At 39.8% G+C, this 17,455-nt stretch overlaps 1 protein-coding gene across 1 annotated transcript in view; it reads left to right on the top strand.

Moving 5' to 3' along the window:
• Positions 1-997: 997 nt before the first annotated feature.
• The window catches only part of LOC126092490 (putative inorganic phosphate cotransporter), a 398,407-nt gene continuing 381,949 nt past the window's right edge, over positions 998-17,455 (top strand). The window contains exons 1-2 of the mRNA XM_049908107.1: positions 998-1,130; positions 2,652-2,719. The gene's annotated coding sequence lies outside the window, so the exon portion shown is untranslated. The remainder of the gene's footprint in view (positions 1,131-2,651; positions 2,720-17,455) is intronic.

Genomic DNA, 17,455 nt, shown 5'->3' with positions numbered 1-17,455 from the left:
GAAGATAGTGTTGTACAGCACGGAACATCGTCGCCAAAAGCCCAACATTACAATTTTGACGGTGATGGTTATGGCTGATAAAGCACGGAAGAAATGTAACAACGAACACGATTTCTGTCTGTTTCAAGAAATACGGATTCATGAAGGAGTCATAGCGTCAACTGCAACATCGGACGAGCGAGGAAATGGAGTCCGGTTCCGAGATACCTGTAAACTTATGCCTAACGTAGCAGAGGGTGTAGAATTTTATGATTTGGTACATTTCGATGGCCATTTGGAAGTCTGCAATATTTTGACTGACAATGACATTTTGGTTGTTTTGGGTGACAAGAACGAAAACGATGACAAAGAAGAAGAATGAGCAGAGCCGAGTTCAGCTGCAACGTGGAAGGTGGAAAAATCGGTATTGAAAAGGTTTCGCAGTTACAGGCTTAAAACGGAAGAAGTCGGTGATATATTTTCAGTTCTTGGTGACATTAGACAAGGTACTTGACAAAGTACGCTGGAGTTCACTGAAGCAGAAAGAGATCGCTGAGATCTTTACGAAGTAATACTGAAATTTTGTATGTATTTTTGGAAATTTATGCAGCTTTATGTATGGAATGTTAAAATACATAAAAATTAATAAAAAGATAAAATCAACTTTCTTTTAACTTGTTTGTGCTCTTTCTTGTTCCAAGGAATTCTCTCTTCACTGAAAGGAAGTTATCTACAAGTTATAACGACAGAAAATCCAGGATGGAAAGTAGCAATATTACGAAAAGGAAAGTTGCTACTCACCACATAGCGGACATGCTGAGTCGCAGATAGGCACAACAAAAAGACTTCGGCCAGTAAGGCCTTGGTCAAAAACAGACGACAGACGCGCGCGCGCGCCACACACACACACACACACACACACACACACACACGTAAACGCAGCTCACACAGGACAGGCAGTGTGGCTTCAGTTGCCTGAGACTGCAGTCATGTGTGTGTGTGTTGCTTTTGCGTTTGTGTGTGTGTGTGTGTGTGTGTGTGTGTGTGTGTGCGCGCGCGCGCGTGTCATCTGTTTGTGACCAAGGCCTTACTGGCCAAAAGCTTTATCTCTTTTTGTTGTGCCTATTGCGACTCAGCATCTCCGCTATATGGTGAGTAGCAACTTTCTTTTTTCGTTATATAGTTATAACGATAAGATTACGTAAAAAATCACAGTGTTGTGGAGGAAGCCCAGACGAGCAGTTTGCTTCAGAACACGTGTGATCTTTTAAGACGGGAAACAATTCCAAAAGACGTACAAAGCTGTAGCGCATGCGCTGCGCGCGGGGTGTGGTTTTTTATATTCTCTCTTGCCATCGCCTGCCGTTCGAAGCTCATTTACTTTTCTCGTTAAAATCGGCCGTGATTATGTTCCTCCGCTTACAATATGTAAAGCTGACGGTTGTGTAAATTTTACCTCAAGATTTTAACAGCATAAAATTAACAATTAAATCGTTTTGTTTCTTTTACCCTTGTTACTACAAGACTATTGTGCATGTAAGGGTTAAGCTCAAGCCGAATTGTAAACGTAATTACTTTTTGCATGACTTTTAGAAGAACGTTTTTTCTTTCATTACTCGCATGAGAAATTTAAAATTACTAACGCTAACGAAATAAAAAATTTCAAAGATCCGACTGCGTAAGCGGTGGCTTAAAATCTTGTGCGGCGCACATCCAGCTTAGGTGGTATTTGTGGGCCAATTTGAGGTTGTTCACCAGGTTGACAGACCGCAAGTGTCCTAGATATCGAACTGTTCATCACATCATTGTGGTACGTTGCAAACAGCTATGGTTTACTCTCTGCATATGCACTTGACAATCGCTTCGTTGGTATACGTACGGGACTATCGCTCGCTTCATGTTTCCGTTCCGCACACTCGGACCGAATTAAAGCCTCTGTCACAACAACAACAATACGAGTGAATAATCATCTTGACGGCAATGTACTTGTTAGTGTCAAAACTGATATAGGTCAGAAGAGCGTTCGTGACTGAAGGGCAATATGTTTAGAAATCCAAGGATATTCCGAAGTTCGATCATTTTACCAACTAACTACGTAAGGCAAAGACTGATGTCAGCGGAGTAGTGCGATAGAGCTGCACTACGAGATAAGTCTGTCTGTTTGGGACTTCTTTACAGTACTGTGACACAGAAACTGGACAGCGTGTTGCCTATCGCGATTGGCCTTCTGATAGGACGGCTGCACCGATAACAACCACATTTGTCAGGAGAGTATCGACTGGTGCTCCTATGAACGGTGAGTATACACACCTATCAATAGTAAAGCCGCTTTATAAAAAGGGGGAAAGGGATAATGTAGACAATATTAGAGCTGTTTCTATGCCATGAGGCAGCTTTCTCGATTTAACTGTGCTGATCACGAAACATTACTCCTGAAATTGGACCATTATGGAATACGGGGAGTAGTTCACAATTGCTTCACCTCTTACTTTAATAACAAAAGGTCATTCTCCGCAGTATTGATGAAGTCTATGACGTGAGGTCCTAGTGGGGTATGGTTAAATGGGGAGTGCCCAAGGATCAGTACTGCGGCCACTCCTGTTCCTTGTTTATATAAATGATGTGCCCTCTAGTATTACAGGTGGTTCTAAAATAATTATATCTGTTTGCAGATGGCAACAGCTTGGTAGTAAAGGATGTGTGCAACATTGGCACTGTTTCAAGAAGTGCAGTTCAAGACGTAAGTTCATGGTTTGTAGAACCTAAACTAACGCTAAATCACTGTAAAATTCAGTTTTTACAATTTCTAACAGATTGTAAGTAGGCTGTTTATTGTAGTGTTGGGCAGCGGCAGCTGGATGTGAACAGCGCGTGGCGTTGCGCAGTTAGAGGTGAGCCGCCAGCAGTGGTGGATGTGTGGAAGGAAATGACGGAGTTTTGAAAGTACATATATTATGACTTTTGATGATATTAAGGTAAGTACAGTGTTTGTTCTCTATTAAAATCTTTCATTTGCTAACTATCCCTATCAGTAGTTAGTGCCTTCCATAGTTTGAATCTTTTATTTAGCTGGCAGTAATGGCGCTCGCTGTATTGCAGTAGTTCGAGTAACGAAGATTTTTGGTGAGGTAAATGATTTGTGAAAGGTATAGGTTAATGTTAGTCAGGGCCATTCCTTTGTAGGGATTTCTGAAAGTCAGATTGCGTTGCGCTAAAAAATATTGTGTGTCAGTTTAAGCACAGTCTTGTATAATTCCTCTAAGGGGACGTTTCAAGATGATTCAACAAAAGTTGATGTTTAATATCACAGAATGGGCATACGGTTAGTGAAACTGAACAGTTCAGATTGCTAAGTGAACAGATGGATAGTTGTTCAAAGGCTTAATGCTGCCATTTTTACTATTAGAGCGGTTTCCAAAGTAAGTGATAGTTCGACACGAAAAGTAGTCTACTTAGCTCATTTTCATTAGCTTTGACGTATGGTATTATATTCTGAGGTAACTATTCCTATTCTCAAAGGACACTTGTGGCTCATAAACGGGCGGTTCCGGCAGTAAGTGGTGTAAGTTCGCGAACTTCTTGTCGACCCTTGCTCATTAGTTTTCTAACATTGGCCTCTCAGTATACATCTTGTTGTGTCCTGCGATCGGCAGGAAAAAGAAGTAACAGACAATTTGTACACACTTTATTATACTTCGAGAAAAAACACCTCATTGGCATACACTAAGTTTTAAACGCAAGAAAATCTACAACTCTTGTGGTGACAAGCCAGATAAGCAAACACAACAATGGAAGAAAAGTACTGGCCAAAATCTACTCTATACAATACAAAATACAACGTGCTACTACAATGCTACAGCGAGTGAATACAATGCTAGGGCCGGTGAAAGTACTGTCTGGAGCTCTTCCTAGCAGTTGGTAAACACTGCCAGTCTGACGGTCTAGGCTTTCTTATAAAGCCTGGTCGGCGGAGTGCTACATGAGTCATAAGAGTTCTGATTGGTGGGACACTGTCACATGTTGTCTGGCGAAGTAGTTCCGTGTTTATTTGGAAAGTCTGTTATTGTTTCTGTCCGCTCGCGATGTTTCTCTCGGCAACCCATCTCGCGTGTCGGTTGTGCGGTCCCTCTAATAATAAGCGGCCGCTACGACACATCTGTTCTTTACTGTCGTTTCTTGTTAACAATATCAGCCCATTCCCAAGACTTAGCAACTTTCACTCAATTAACACTAAGCAGAAATCGAATCTGCATTTGAATCGCACTTTCCTGAGTCTTGTGCAGAAAGGTGTGCAGTATATTGGTACATCCATTTTCAACGGGTGCATGGGGGCTTAGTTAAATAAAAAAAATGCAAATATTTTTAGTAGCTGTATGTCCGATTACGCTGTTTCGTAAACGGCTGGCCCTGACTAGTTTTAGTACGCAATCTGACTGCTTAGAATGACAACAAAGAATGTAAGAAAATTTCTGTTAGCACAATTAATTAATTAAGTCCCCAGCAACTATAAAACCTACGAAACAACAAACACAAGTGTAGCTGTTCTGTATGTGGTAGTATGACCCAACGCACATCTGGCACGGTTCTTCTTCAACAAGACAAGAATTTTTAAATACCAATTATACTGACGTGATAAAAGAAAATTAGAAATACTATAATTGCGCAAGAAAATCAGAATTACACTCTAATACAAGAACACACGCCAGATGCTTTGTTGACTGAACCTGTCATGACACACTATTCAGGACACTGAAAGAATAAAAGACAAAAAAGAGTTTATTACCTCCATATATATTGACGAAATGCACTCTGACCACTACAATATCTCCATTAGAACAACATCTGCTATCTCTCCCATCAAACCACTGCATAAAACATGGAACAACACTCTCCACTACCACATCTCACTCTGACTTCACGACAAGCAGTGTCCACCACAACTTCTCGGCAAGCACTGCTTGCCGCTACGTCTCAATAATCACTGCCAGTGGAGGCGGCGGAACAATACTCTCTGGCGCGATCTTTGGCGCTGTGGCTCAGTGTAGCCACCTTTCATATGCCCTTCCTCCACGGGCTAGAATTTAATGGTATTTTTGCCAGCATTGGTGGTGAAAATACCACCAAATTCGTCAAAAAAATACAGACAAAAATAAAAGATAATATTAATACGTAAATATCATATAACTAGATAAAATTTTGGCTTTGCACTGACCTTTCAATAGCCTAATATATAAAATACACTAAGCAATACAAATTCTTTCATACATGTGACTTTACATAATAGTTTACACAAGTATTATGTGGTTAAACAGTTCAATCAATAGCGTCAGCAATGACGAATATGTACAGGTAAGAGTCTCATAACTTTTCACAAACCGTAATGAAAAAATCAGTTTATACAAATATTCACATAAAATGTTTTCACAACATGTGGTTGACAGTTCCAGCAGTAGCACCCAGCAATGCTGAGCAGGCGCAGACACCATCAGATGACATCATTTCAGTAGAAGCAGTCCATCAGTGGCACCCAGCAATGTTGAGTAGGTGCAGACTCCAACAAGTGACATCATTTCAGTAGAAGCAGTCCATCAGTGGCACCCAGCAATGTTTAGTAGGTGCAGACACCATCAGGTTACATCATTTCAGTAGAAGCAGTCCATCAGTGGCACCCAGCATTGTGGAACAGGTGCAGACTCCATCAAGTGACATCATTTCAGTAGAAGCAGTCCATCAGTGGCACCCAGCAATGTTGAGTAGGTGCAGACACCATCAGGTGACATCATTTCAGTAGAAGCAGTCCATCAGTGGCACCCAGCAATGTCGAGTAGGTGCAGACGCCATCAGGTGACATCATTTCAGTAGAAGCAGTCCATCAGTGGCACCCAGCAATGTCGAGTAGGTGCAGACACCATCAGGTGACATCATTTCAGTAGAAGCAGTCCATCAGTGGCACCCAGCAATGTCGAGTAGGTGCAGACACCATCAGGTGACATCATTTCAGTAGAAGCAGTCCATCAGTGGCACCCAGCAATGTTGAGTAGGTGCAGACACCATCAGGTGACATCATTTCAGTAGAAGCAGTCCATCAGTGGCACCCAGCAATGTCGAGTAGGTGCAGACACCATCAGGTGACATCATTTCAGTAGAAGCAGTCCATCAATGGCACCCAGCAATGTCGAGTAGGTGCAGACAGCAGTCCATAATATTCACTATCACTAATCACACTGTTCATCAGCAGAAATTAAACATGTCCTAGTGGCACCAATCATGTAGAAAAAGTACAAGTAACAGTCCATAATATTTACTATCACTGATCACACTGTTCATCAGCAGAAATTAAACATTTCTAAGCGTCACACATCATGTTGAAAAGTGCAGGTAACAGTTCATAATATTCACCATCACTACTCAGACAGTTCAAGCATGAACAATAGTTTGAATACACATACAAATGCTTTTACAATGCTCTTACACTAAACATACAAATTCTAATAAACACACAAATGATATCAGATAATTGTCATATTAACTATTACAAGTGCACAAACATCAGTAAACCTATAATATTTATGGGTGTCAGTGCAAGCCACTACAAACAAATAAAATAATATTTAGGAGATAGGTGGGTAGGATTAGGAAAGGAAAACACACAAAACACACTCACTCATCTTTCATCCACATTAAGTACTACTGTGTAATTGAATAGTGTTAACTGTGTAATTGCAATTCTGTCAAAATTTGATGTTCATCATGTGTATCAAGTGGTAGTGGCAGCAATGTATAACAGTCAATAATAGTTAAGTCAACGTCATAGTCATCATGTCAAGACCAATGTTTGCCAAGCCAGATCAAAATGTACGGTTGCTGAACAACTGTCAGTGTGCCAAGATATGCAATGCTTCCTCTCTCCAAAAAAAAAAAAAAGTACATACTGCTTAGTGATTTAACAAAGTGTGTGTAGACAATCTTCCTTCCATTTTAGTGTTCTAGTCTGCTATCTTCATCCTCCTTGTTCCATATAGACCAACAAAAAAAAATATGCACCTCACTTATTTTACCTCTTATACACCAAAACTCCAATCAACTTCATATAATCTCAATACCTCAATAATACCTCTTCAATACGACGATACATATAAACCTTATTGCCAGTTTCATTTCACTTCCATAACAACTCTTTCCTCTAGTCAGTCTCCTCGAACAAGTACAGATAAAATCCTAATGCAAACCTCATCATCCCATACAATCCGAAGACACACTGTCAACACACAACCTCTGTGTAATCCATCTGACCAAAATCTTCTACTCATTATGAATTATAAACAAAGAATGCATACATGACCTCTAACAGACTTAGTTCGAATAACTCTCAGTAATTAAGTACGATTACGGAGTGTGAATGATCCTAATTTTTCACAGTGTGGACACCACTTCAAGAATTATGGCAAACAGAAGCAAACATGTGGAGTATTTCTTGTGTCAAGTGTCACTTCCTATTTCAGTTGCTCACGAAAAATGCAGTGTAATAACAGTCAATGGTCTAAACCTAGTTTTGGTATGTCATATCGTTAGCTTCCTTCCTATTAGCATAAATTTATACAGCTTCCATAAAACCTCCAGCTCATGCGACTTCTGTGATGTTTCTTGTACTAAAGTCGCTCGTCGAATTACTGCAGTTCATTTTCTTATGTTAAAATATAAAGCACTGAGCGTAAGCAAAACAAGCAATAGCGAGTAAATATACCAGTAGTGAACAGAATGTCAACAAGTGGATGCAGCACAATTCTTACAACGTTGCTCTGCCAAGCAAACAATCTGTAACTAATACAATAGTGTGACCTAAACTCTATGTTTATACACAGTATATCAGCATTTCTATATACTAAATTAAAGAGTAGTTGTGACGACAAACAGAAGTGTATAAATATGCAATCCATATGCATAGCAGTAAACATATATCTTACGTAATAAACAGGTCATCAGCATAAGCAAATAAATGTTCATATGTAATCTTAATAAGTAAACATGAAGGCGCAAGCAGATAAATGACAAAGTGTAACCTACATACATAACCACAGTCAGCACAATTAATCAGGTGACAATTATAATTTAAATAAATAAGCACAGCAGGCACAAAATTAAAAAATATGACATCAGTGAAAAAGCAGTGCAGTCAAGCGATGCATAATATACACAAGTTACAACCCAGTTCATTAATAATCATTGTCAAAATCAGTTAACGTACGCAAGCACGTCGCTTCACAAGTAAATTCATAGAACATGAAATTTAGCACAAAGTATGAATCACGTAATCGCGAGCAGCAAATTACGTCTAAAGTACATACCTAAGTGGAAATATGTTACCTGAAAATGAACTCAATTAACAGTTACCTTTTTTTTTAGTTTATTAGTTTCTTCTTGGAAATTACATTCTTCCTGAAAATTTCTCGATAGCAAGTCGTCCTAACGTCGGACACGCACAGAATTTACCTGAAGTTCTTAAATATTTTATAGAACCGTATCCTGAAAAATACTGAATGTTAATAACATAATTCATCAAGTCACTATAGCTTTATACTGATTTTATTCGGAGAAAGACTGTGTATTTGTTTACGGCTGTCAGTGCATTCGCACCGAGCGCTCGATCAGCTGTAGGCGCGTGACGTAGAAAGCAATTGTTTGCGGTCAACGACTGCCCTGTGCGGCGCGCAGACTTGACTGTTGCTTTGAGTATGTGCCGCCGCCAAAACACAGCGCGGTATCCTTTGTACTCTCCGCATGTTTACATCTAGCTGTCAGTTTCTCACAAGTATGTCATTCCACAAAAATTTTAACGTTTGATATATGATGTATTCCCTTAGAGCGTCGAGATTTAAGAGTTTCTACTTCAACAGTGTTATCATGAATAATTTTGCGAATTCTATATGGACCGTTATAAAGCAGAAAAAATTTGCGACACAAGCCTTTTCCTTTGTGAGACAAACGGTGAGACTTAATTAACACTTTTTGACCAACTGACAAAATTTTTAAATGACCAGGACGCTTCGCTGATTTCTCTCTTCTAGCAGCCGCAGATGCAATATTTTGCAGAGCCAGGTTGACAACTTCAGAATGCTGCAGTTTCCGTGTAGGCAGAAAAGGAACAATTTCAGAAATGCGATTTGTCGGTGCTTTGTTTTTTAATATCAGTATAGGCGGTAAAGAAGTTGAGTCATTAGGAAGTTCATTCAGAATGTTTTGAAAAATATGAAGATACTGATCCCACGTTCTGTGATTCTGATGACAATAAAGATGACACAATTTATTGATTTCCTTCATCCATCTCTCTGAAGCGTTAGATTGAGGGTGAAAAAGTGAAATGAAGATTGGTTTAATTTTACGACGCCGTAGAGTACGAAGCCAAATTTTAGAACGAAACTGTGATCCATTATCTGATATAACCTTATCAACATGACCAACTTCTTTAAGAAAATGGTTAATGAAAGCATTAGATACTGAACGAGCTGTTGCTTTGCGTAACGGTGTAAAACACACATACTTTGATGTCAACTCCACTGCTACGAAAATGTACACAAAACCATTAGTAGAACGAACCACTGGACCGAACAAATCAACTGCAGCCATGTCCTTTAATTTTGCTGGAATGATAGGAAACAACGGTGCTCTATGAGAAATTGTTGGCGGCTTAACCTTTTGACATAATTTGCATTTGGCAAGAACAGATCGAATACGTTTTTCCATATTACTGAAGTAGCAATTTTCTCGCGATTTATGAAAGCATTTTCTGGGACCAAAGTGTGCATAACTGAAATGCGTATACCAAATCAGCTTATTAACCCACTCATCAGGAATACAAACTAACCAAACAGAGTTGTCGACCGATTTTCGTTTAAAAAGAATGTCGTTGCGAACTAAATAATGCTGTCTAATCGCTACGCTTTCCTTTCTCCTCCACTTCTCCTTAATGTCCTTCCAGATTGGATCCTTATTTTGCTCCTTAGCAATGTCCTGGAGCGAAGACGAAATAAAGTTCTCAAACGCAACACCTTGAATATACATCAAACAATAATTGTTTTCCTTGCAGTCCTCTTCAGCACTTTGTTTCAAACCCATAGGTGCATGTGATAAAGCATTAGCAACAATATTTGAAGAACCCTGTATGTAAACAATACTAAAATCAAATTCCTGTAGGTACAACGCCCATCGTGACAATCTGCCATGAGTTAATTTTGTCGACATAAGAAACTCCAGAGCTCGATGATCGGTGTAAACCTTAGTATGTCTGCCCAACAAAAATGTGCGAAATTTTGTAAAAGCCCAAACAACAGCCAAAGCTTCAAGTTCCGTAATCGAATAATTCTTTTCTGATTTAGAGAGAACACGACTTCCAAATGCAATAGTCTTTTGTACTACAATGCCGTTTTCTTCTATCTCTTGAAATAAATGTGCACCTAGCCCTTTGTATGATGAGTCCGTTGCCAAACAAAAATCCTTAGATAAATCCGGGTGTGAAAGAAGTGGAGCAGCAACTAAAGCATCACGAAGTTGTTCAAATTCTGACTGAGCTTCCTCATCCCAACACCAATTAGATTTCTTTCCAGATAGTTCACATAAACGAGGTGTGGCCAAATTGTCCAATTTAACAAAGCGTCTAAGAAAATTACAGACACCAAGGAAACTACGAACATCACGTTTTGTGGTAGGAACAGCATAATTACGAATAGCGTCTAGTTTTTCTGGATCAGGAAGAATACCTTCTGTAGAAATAATGTGACCGAGAAATTTCACCTGAGAACGACCAAATTCAGATTTTTCTAAGTTCACTGTAATGCCAACTCTTGCAAAAATACGTAATAATGAATCCAAAATTTTGTTGTGCTCACTCCAAGAACGTTTAGCAATAAGAATATCGTCAACATATGAAGTAATATTGTCACGAAGATAAACAGGTAAAATTTCGTTTAAGCTACGAATGAATGCTGCCGAAGATACAGTAAGTCCAAACGGTAATTTCCGAAATCACTTTTGGGTAAAATAGTCATATCCGGTTATTTTTTACACGCTCTCTAGATAGATTGATAGTCGAAGAGTTGTTTTGATAGATGCAAAGAATAGTAAAAGAGTAGGCAGCGGTACAGAAAACTAAAAGGGAAATAGCACCACTACAGCTCGGGGCCCTATGCTCGCTACGGCACATATTCACTTAGAGTAGTGAATCCCCTGAGGACTTCAATAGCTGCACATAAATTTCAGTTTGTGACTTAGTGGCAAATTTAGCGGAAGTGCGTACGTAAATTGATCTAACCATGCACATGGATGTATGTCATTCTTAGAATTGCGGAAGATCTTAAATTTCCGAACAGTCAAAAAGTGTTTATAGTCAAAGTTTTCGCCTCGTGGCGACAAAGACCTACCGCGTCTGTCCCAGTCACAATGATGATTATTGTTAAATTCACGCGCCTGGCGCTCTCTTGTTGCATCCCGTAAATGAAACAAATTATTTTCTTCAAAGCCCTCTGCTATCCGTGATTCTAAATTTCTTCTGCTATCTTTTCCTACGATTTCGCCTTCGATCTGTTTGACTTGCTTTCGTAATGCCTCAACTTCCCTTTTAACGCGTTCATTAAATTTTCCCTGATTTTCAACATGCTTATTTATGTTCTGGTACTCTTCGGTTTCTGCAAATGGCAATGGTGCTGTATCATCTGAATCTCTGTCCCCATTTAAACTAAGACTTGTCAATTTGTCTGAAATCTCCTCAACTCTTTCCGATAAATCACCTATTTGTTCTTTCTGTTTATTTACGTCTTCCGTAAGTGTCGCGACTCGGGTTTCAGTATTAACACATTTGGTAGTTAACTGTTCACATTGTTGTGTTAGGTTATTTATTCTGTCATTTGGTACGGATTCTTTGATTCTCTCAAATATTTCTTCCTTATCTTTTGCACGTTGTAAATTTAACTCTGAAAATTTCTGTACTATCACGCGATCTCTTTCTTCCTGTTCTCTATCCTGTTCCTTTTGTCTGATTTCTACTGCAATTAATCTATTATTGTGAGCATTCAAAATTGGTTATACTTCTTCTCTGATTTCTTTCTTTAATTCATCTTTCATATTTTTGAAACATGTCCCTATTCGTGAGTCTAACCGTGTTTCCAAAGTTCCCATCTCTGTTTTTAATTCAGATCCAAACCGTGTTTCCATTCTTCCCATTTGTGATCCCAGTGAGTCTAACCGTGCTTCCATTGTTCCCTTTTGTGAGTCTAACCGAGATCCCAAATTTAATATTGCACTCATCAACTGCTCCATATTAACTGTTTCAAAATTCTTTTCGCCCCTAACATTTCCCACAAAACCAGCTTCCTTCGTCATAGCTGTAAAGCTATCTGTGTTCGATACTATTTCAGAATCTTCTATCGTTAATCTCGTATTCTGCGAATTTTCTGATTGAGAAAAATTTTGAAATGGTTCCGGACTATTTTCCCGACTTATTACATTGTTTTCCACTTCATTATTCATCACACTGTTTTCCTCTGTTGGCGAGTTCGCCATGTCAACAATTTCGTTATTCTCACTATTCATCATTTTTGCCTTTTTCATTGATCGCGTAATCATTTACAAAATATACAAAATTCGTCACTGTACGAAAATTACACACAATGACTCCTCATCTTCAACAATACCATTCACACGAAATATTTCCCTCAAACACGATTAATCGAACAATTGAAATAATTGCACCAAATCGTCAAACGCGTATACAAGGCAATAAAAATTAAATTTTGAAAAATACCATTAGAAGAATGCCAATTACCAAATCTACACATGCAAAATAGACTACAATTACTAAACTACAAATTACTACTACAATACTACTGTCTACTATTTTTACAATCAGAAGATTCCAAGGGACGATCCGAGGCAGCGGTCGCCACGTGCATGGGGGCTTAGTTAAATAAAAAAAATGCAAATATTTTTAGTAGCTGTATGTCCGATTACGCTGTTTCGTAAACGGCTGGCCCTGACTAGTTTTAGTACGCAATCTGACTGCTTAGAATGACAACAAAGAATGTAAGAAAATTTCTGTTAGCACAATTAATTAATTAAGTCCCCAGCAACTATAAAACCTACGAAACAACAAACACAAGTGTAGCTGTTCTGTATGTGGTAGTATGACTCAACGCACATCTGGCACGGTTCTTCTTCAACAAGACAAGAATTTTTAAATACCAATTATACTGACGTGATAAAAGAAAATTAGAAATACTATAATTGCGCAAGAAAATCAGAATTACACTCTAATACAAGAACACACGCCAGATGCTTTGTTGACTGAACCTGTCATGACACACTATTCAGGACACTGAAAGAATAAAAGACAAAAAAGAGTTTATTACCTCCATATATATTGACGAAATGCACTCTGACCACTACAATATCTCCATTAGAACAACATCTGCTATCTCTCCCATCAAACCACTGCATAAAACATGGAACAACACTCTCCACTACCACATCTCACTCTGACTTCACGACAAGCAGTGTCCACCACAACTTCTCGGCAAGCACTGCTTGCCGCTACGTCTCAATAATCACTGCCAGTGGAGGCGGCGGAACAATACTCTCTGGCGCGATCTTTGGCGCTGTGGCTCAGTGTAGCCACCTTTCACGGGGTACTACAAGAATTCAAAAATCTTAGCAATAATCCACGCGCATTCAAAGCTAAACTTAGAAGTGTCCTCATGAGTCACTCCTTCTATTCTGTCGAGGAGTTCCTTGAAAAATTAAGTGATTCCTGCGTTATACTGTTGATTGCATTTACATAAGCTTATGGTTTGTCGTTTCTTGGATTAATAAACATTTTATTTTATCTGTTATTTTTCTGTTGTAACTTCATTGACCTTGGAGATTCGTTCCTCAATTTTCTGCTATGGAAGTAGACGCCTAAAATAAAATTAAAATAAAATCATTCGTAACAAGTGACCCAAATAAGTACTTTAACCCTGTCACTTACGTTCTACATGAATGCCATACCAATTAAACCATATGACGGATAGGCATAACGTCAAGTTTTTTGTTTGTTTGAGGGTTATATCTGCAATCTTGGTATAGATTGAAATCCTTGTGTTACAGAGCAGACAAAACTACATTAGTTTATAGAAATATATGACACCAAGCACTATGGTATGAGACAGTAGATAGATGCTACAGACGCTTCCGCTGTGTCAAAACAAGTGAACGACGATGAACGAAGGGGTAGACAATTTTATCCTGAAGAATAGGGAATCGCAAGAAAAATTAAGGCGCCGGTGCTCACCCGACAATCTATCACAATCGAGGCGACAATGTAAAAAGTGGAATCAGTCACGGATCAGATTTCAACATCTTGCTCGAAATTTTGAACGTAGCAAAAGTCACCACCCGAAATGTTCTGCGACCACTCACACTCATTCAAAAAGCCCGGTGAACCTACCAGACAGAAGCGGAATTGCTGCTGCTGTGTGAGGCCCATCCAAATGAGTTCTTTAACAGCCTAATCACCAGAGACGAATATTGGAGGGCCTTTTTCCATAAGTCTCCTGGCGAACTTACGAGAGGTGTCAAGTCGAAGTGTCACAGGGAGCTGTCTACGAGGGCGTTCTTGCCCCGCCTCATTCCACACCGGAGACAGCCAACCACACTGCTTATCTGGGCTATCAGTTCCTGATACGATAACTGCCTATCATCAAGAAGTATGGGAAGAACTGTTTCACAAAAGTGGTCGCTGTTCAACTTACCATGTGTTATCTGCATCACCTGTGACTTCTTATGTTTTATATTAAAATCCAGTTTTTATGCCTACTGTGGTACCAAAAAAAGCTCGTTAGAATTACCTAGTATGAGAGATGTGATATTCTTAAATATGGCGCTTAGATACAGTTAGATGTCATAAGTAGCTAGGTGTCCATATTACTGAGAATTGAAACAAGAAAAAAAAACGTATTTTGCAACACTTAAAACAATTTAGCTCAGACACATTTGCAGTTCGAATCGTTGTAAATCTTAGTGAGAAACAAATCAGGAAGTTGACATATACAATGTGTCCCAGTTCCGTTAGTACTGCGGATATGAAAAATAAAAGCCATGGATTATATTCACAGAATCACTATTTATACTAAATAGTCTACACAGCTACAATCGTTTTAAAAGTCTTTTGAAGCGCACACCAGAGTCCTTTTTTTGGAAATGTTTTTGGTACTACATTACAATTTTCTTGGACGTCCTCAACTGCTTCGAATTGTGTTCCATCATTGACAGCTTCAATATGGGAACAAAAAGTTGGCCGGTAACCCAGGACTGTTATCCGTTCGCTGGCCAAAAAGTCGCACACATCTTCACTTTGTGGACTGGGTCTTTATCCTAGAGGAGCGACCAGGGACCTGCCTCTCGGTATTTTGATCGAATTTGATGAATTATCGTCCACAAACGATTGAGGGATCAAAAAGCTTGATGTTTCCTCGCTGCTCCGCCGCCATTTCCCAATAGGTATCACACACATACTGTTAAATTCGTAGTCTGGACGCCTGCTGCAGTGATCTTCTTGAGCTTCTACTCAGCCATTGTTGAAAGCTCGAGTATCATAAAGCCACAACTCACCACGATATGACATTCCAGTTTGGAACTTCACATGAGCAGTCCTAACAGAACCGGGCCACGTATATTTCGTATATTTTCATTCAAGAATGTCACATACACTATGTGATCAAAAGTCTCCGGATACCTGGCTGAAAATGACTTACAAGTTCGTGGCGCCCTCCATCGGTAATGCTGGAATTCAATATGGTGTTGGCCCATCCTTAGTCTTGATGACAGCTTCCAATCTCGCAGACATACGTTCAGTCAGGTGCTGGAAGGTTTCTTGGGAAATGGCAGCCCATTTTTCACGGAGTGCTGCGCGGAGGAGAGGTATCGATGTCGGATGGTGAGGCCTGGTAAGAATTCGGCGTTCCAAAACATCCCAAAGGTCTTCTACAGGATTCAGGTCAGCACTCCGTGCAGGCCAGTCCATTACACGGATGTTATTGTCGTGTAACCACTCCGCCACGACCGTGCATTATGAACAGGTGCTCGATCGTGTTGAAAGATGCATCGCTATCCCCGAATTGCTCTTCAACAGTGGGAAGCAAGAAGGTGCTTAAAACATCAATGTAGGCCTGTGCTGTGACAGTGCCACGCAAAACAAGGGGTACAAGCCAACTCTTTGAAAAACGCAACCACACCATAACACCATCGCCTCCGAATTTTACTGTTGGCACTACACACGCTGCCAGTTGACGTTCACCGGGCATTCGCCAGACCCACACCCTGTCATCGGATCGCCACATTGTGTACCGTGATTCGTCACTCCACACAACGTTTTTACACTGTTCAATCATCCAATGTTTACGCTCCTTACATCCAAGCGAGGCGTCGTTTGTTATTTACTGGCGTGATGTGTGGCTTATGAGCAGCCGCTCGACTATGAATTCCAAGTTTTCTCACCTCCCCCCTGATTGTCATAGTACTTGCAATGGATCCTGATGCAGTTTGCAATTCCTGTGTGATGGTCTGGACAGATGTTTGCCTATTACACATTACGACCCTCTTCAACTGTCGGCAGTCTCTGTCAGTCAACAGACGAGGTCGGCCTGTACGCTTTTGTGCTGTATGTGTCCCTTCACGTTTCCACTTCACTGTCATATCGGAAAAAGTGGGCCTAGGAATGTTTAGGAGTGTGGAAATCTCGCGTACCGACGTATGACACAAGTGACGTCCAGTCACCTGACCACGTTCGAAGTCCGTTGAGTTCCGCGTAGCGCCCCATTCTGCTCTCTCACGATGTCTAATGACTACTGAGGTCGCTGATATGGAGTACCTGGCAGCAGGTGCCAGCAAAATTCGCCTAATATGGAAAACGTCTGTTTTTGGGGACGTCCGGATACTTTTGAACACATAGTGTATGTGCCTGCAAGGATACAGCAAAAATTTTCTAGAAAATGTCCAACTGATTAAATTCCGAACTTTACTTTTAATCTCTTCAATTAAAGAAAGTGGTCCCTGTGCGTTAATGATCTACCTAATAATGCTGTTAATGAAATGGTCCCTGTGTGGTGATAATTTTCGTAACAAACTGAGGCTAAGATGGAAATATCGTACCTCGTAATGTAACTGCTTGGAAATGCGGTGCTTGCTGCTCTTTGGGCGCCAGCTGCAAATTTCTAACTACAGCTGCTGAGAGCTTAGTGCATTATTCCAGACAGAAAGTAAACAATTTTGTACACATCACTGAGTGAGACTCTTTAATTAATAATGACCTTTATCGAGGATGTGGGCGATGCTCTTAGGTGAATATTTCTTTACCAAACTGTTTTTAAATTATCCGATATATTATTACGTGTATTAAATTCATGTTACAACACTTATTAACATTGACAAAGGGAAACTTTGATATCAAACT

Source organism: Schistocerca cancellata, chromosome 7, assembly GCF_023864275.1.
Source record: "Schistocerca cancellata isolate TAMUIC-IGC-003103 chromosome 7, iqSchCanc2.1, whole genome shotgun sequence".
Lineage (NCBI taxonomy): Eukaryota > Metazoa > Arthropoda > Insecta > Orthoptera > Acrididae > Schistocerca > Schistocerca cancellata.
The sequence above is the reverse complement of the archived record's forward strand: the minus strand, read 5'-3'. Positions and strand labels throughout refer to the sequence as shown.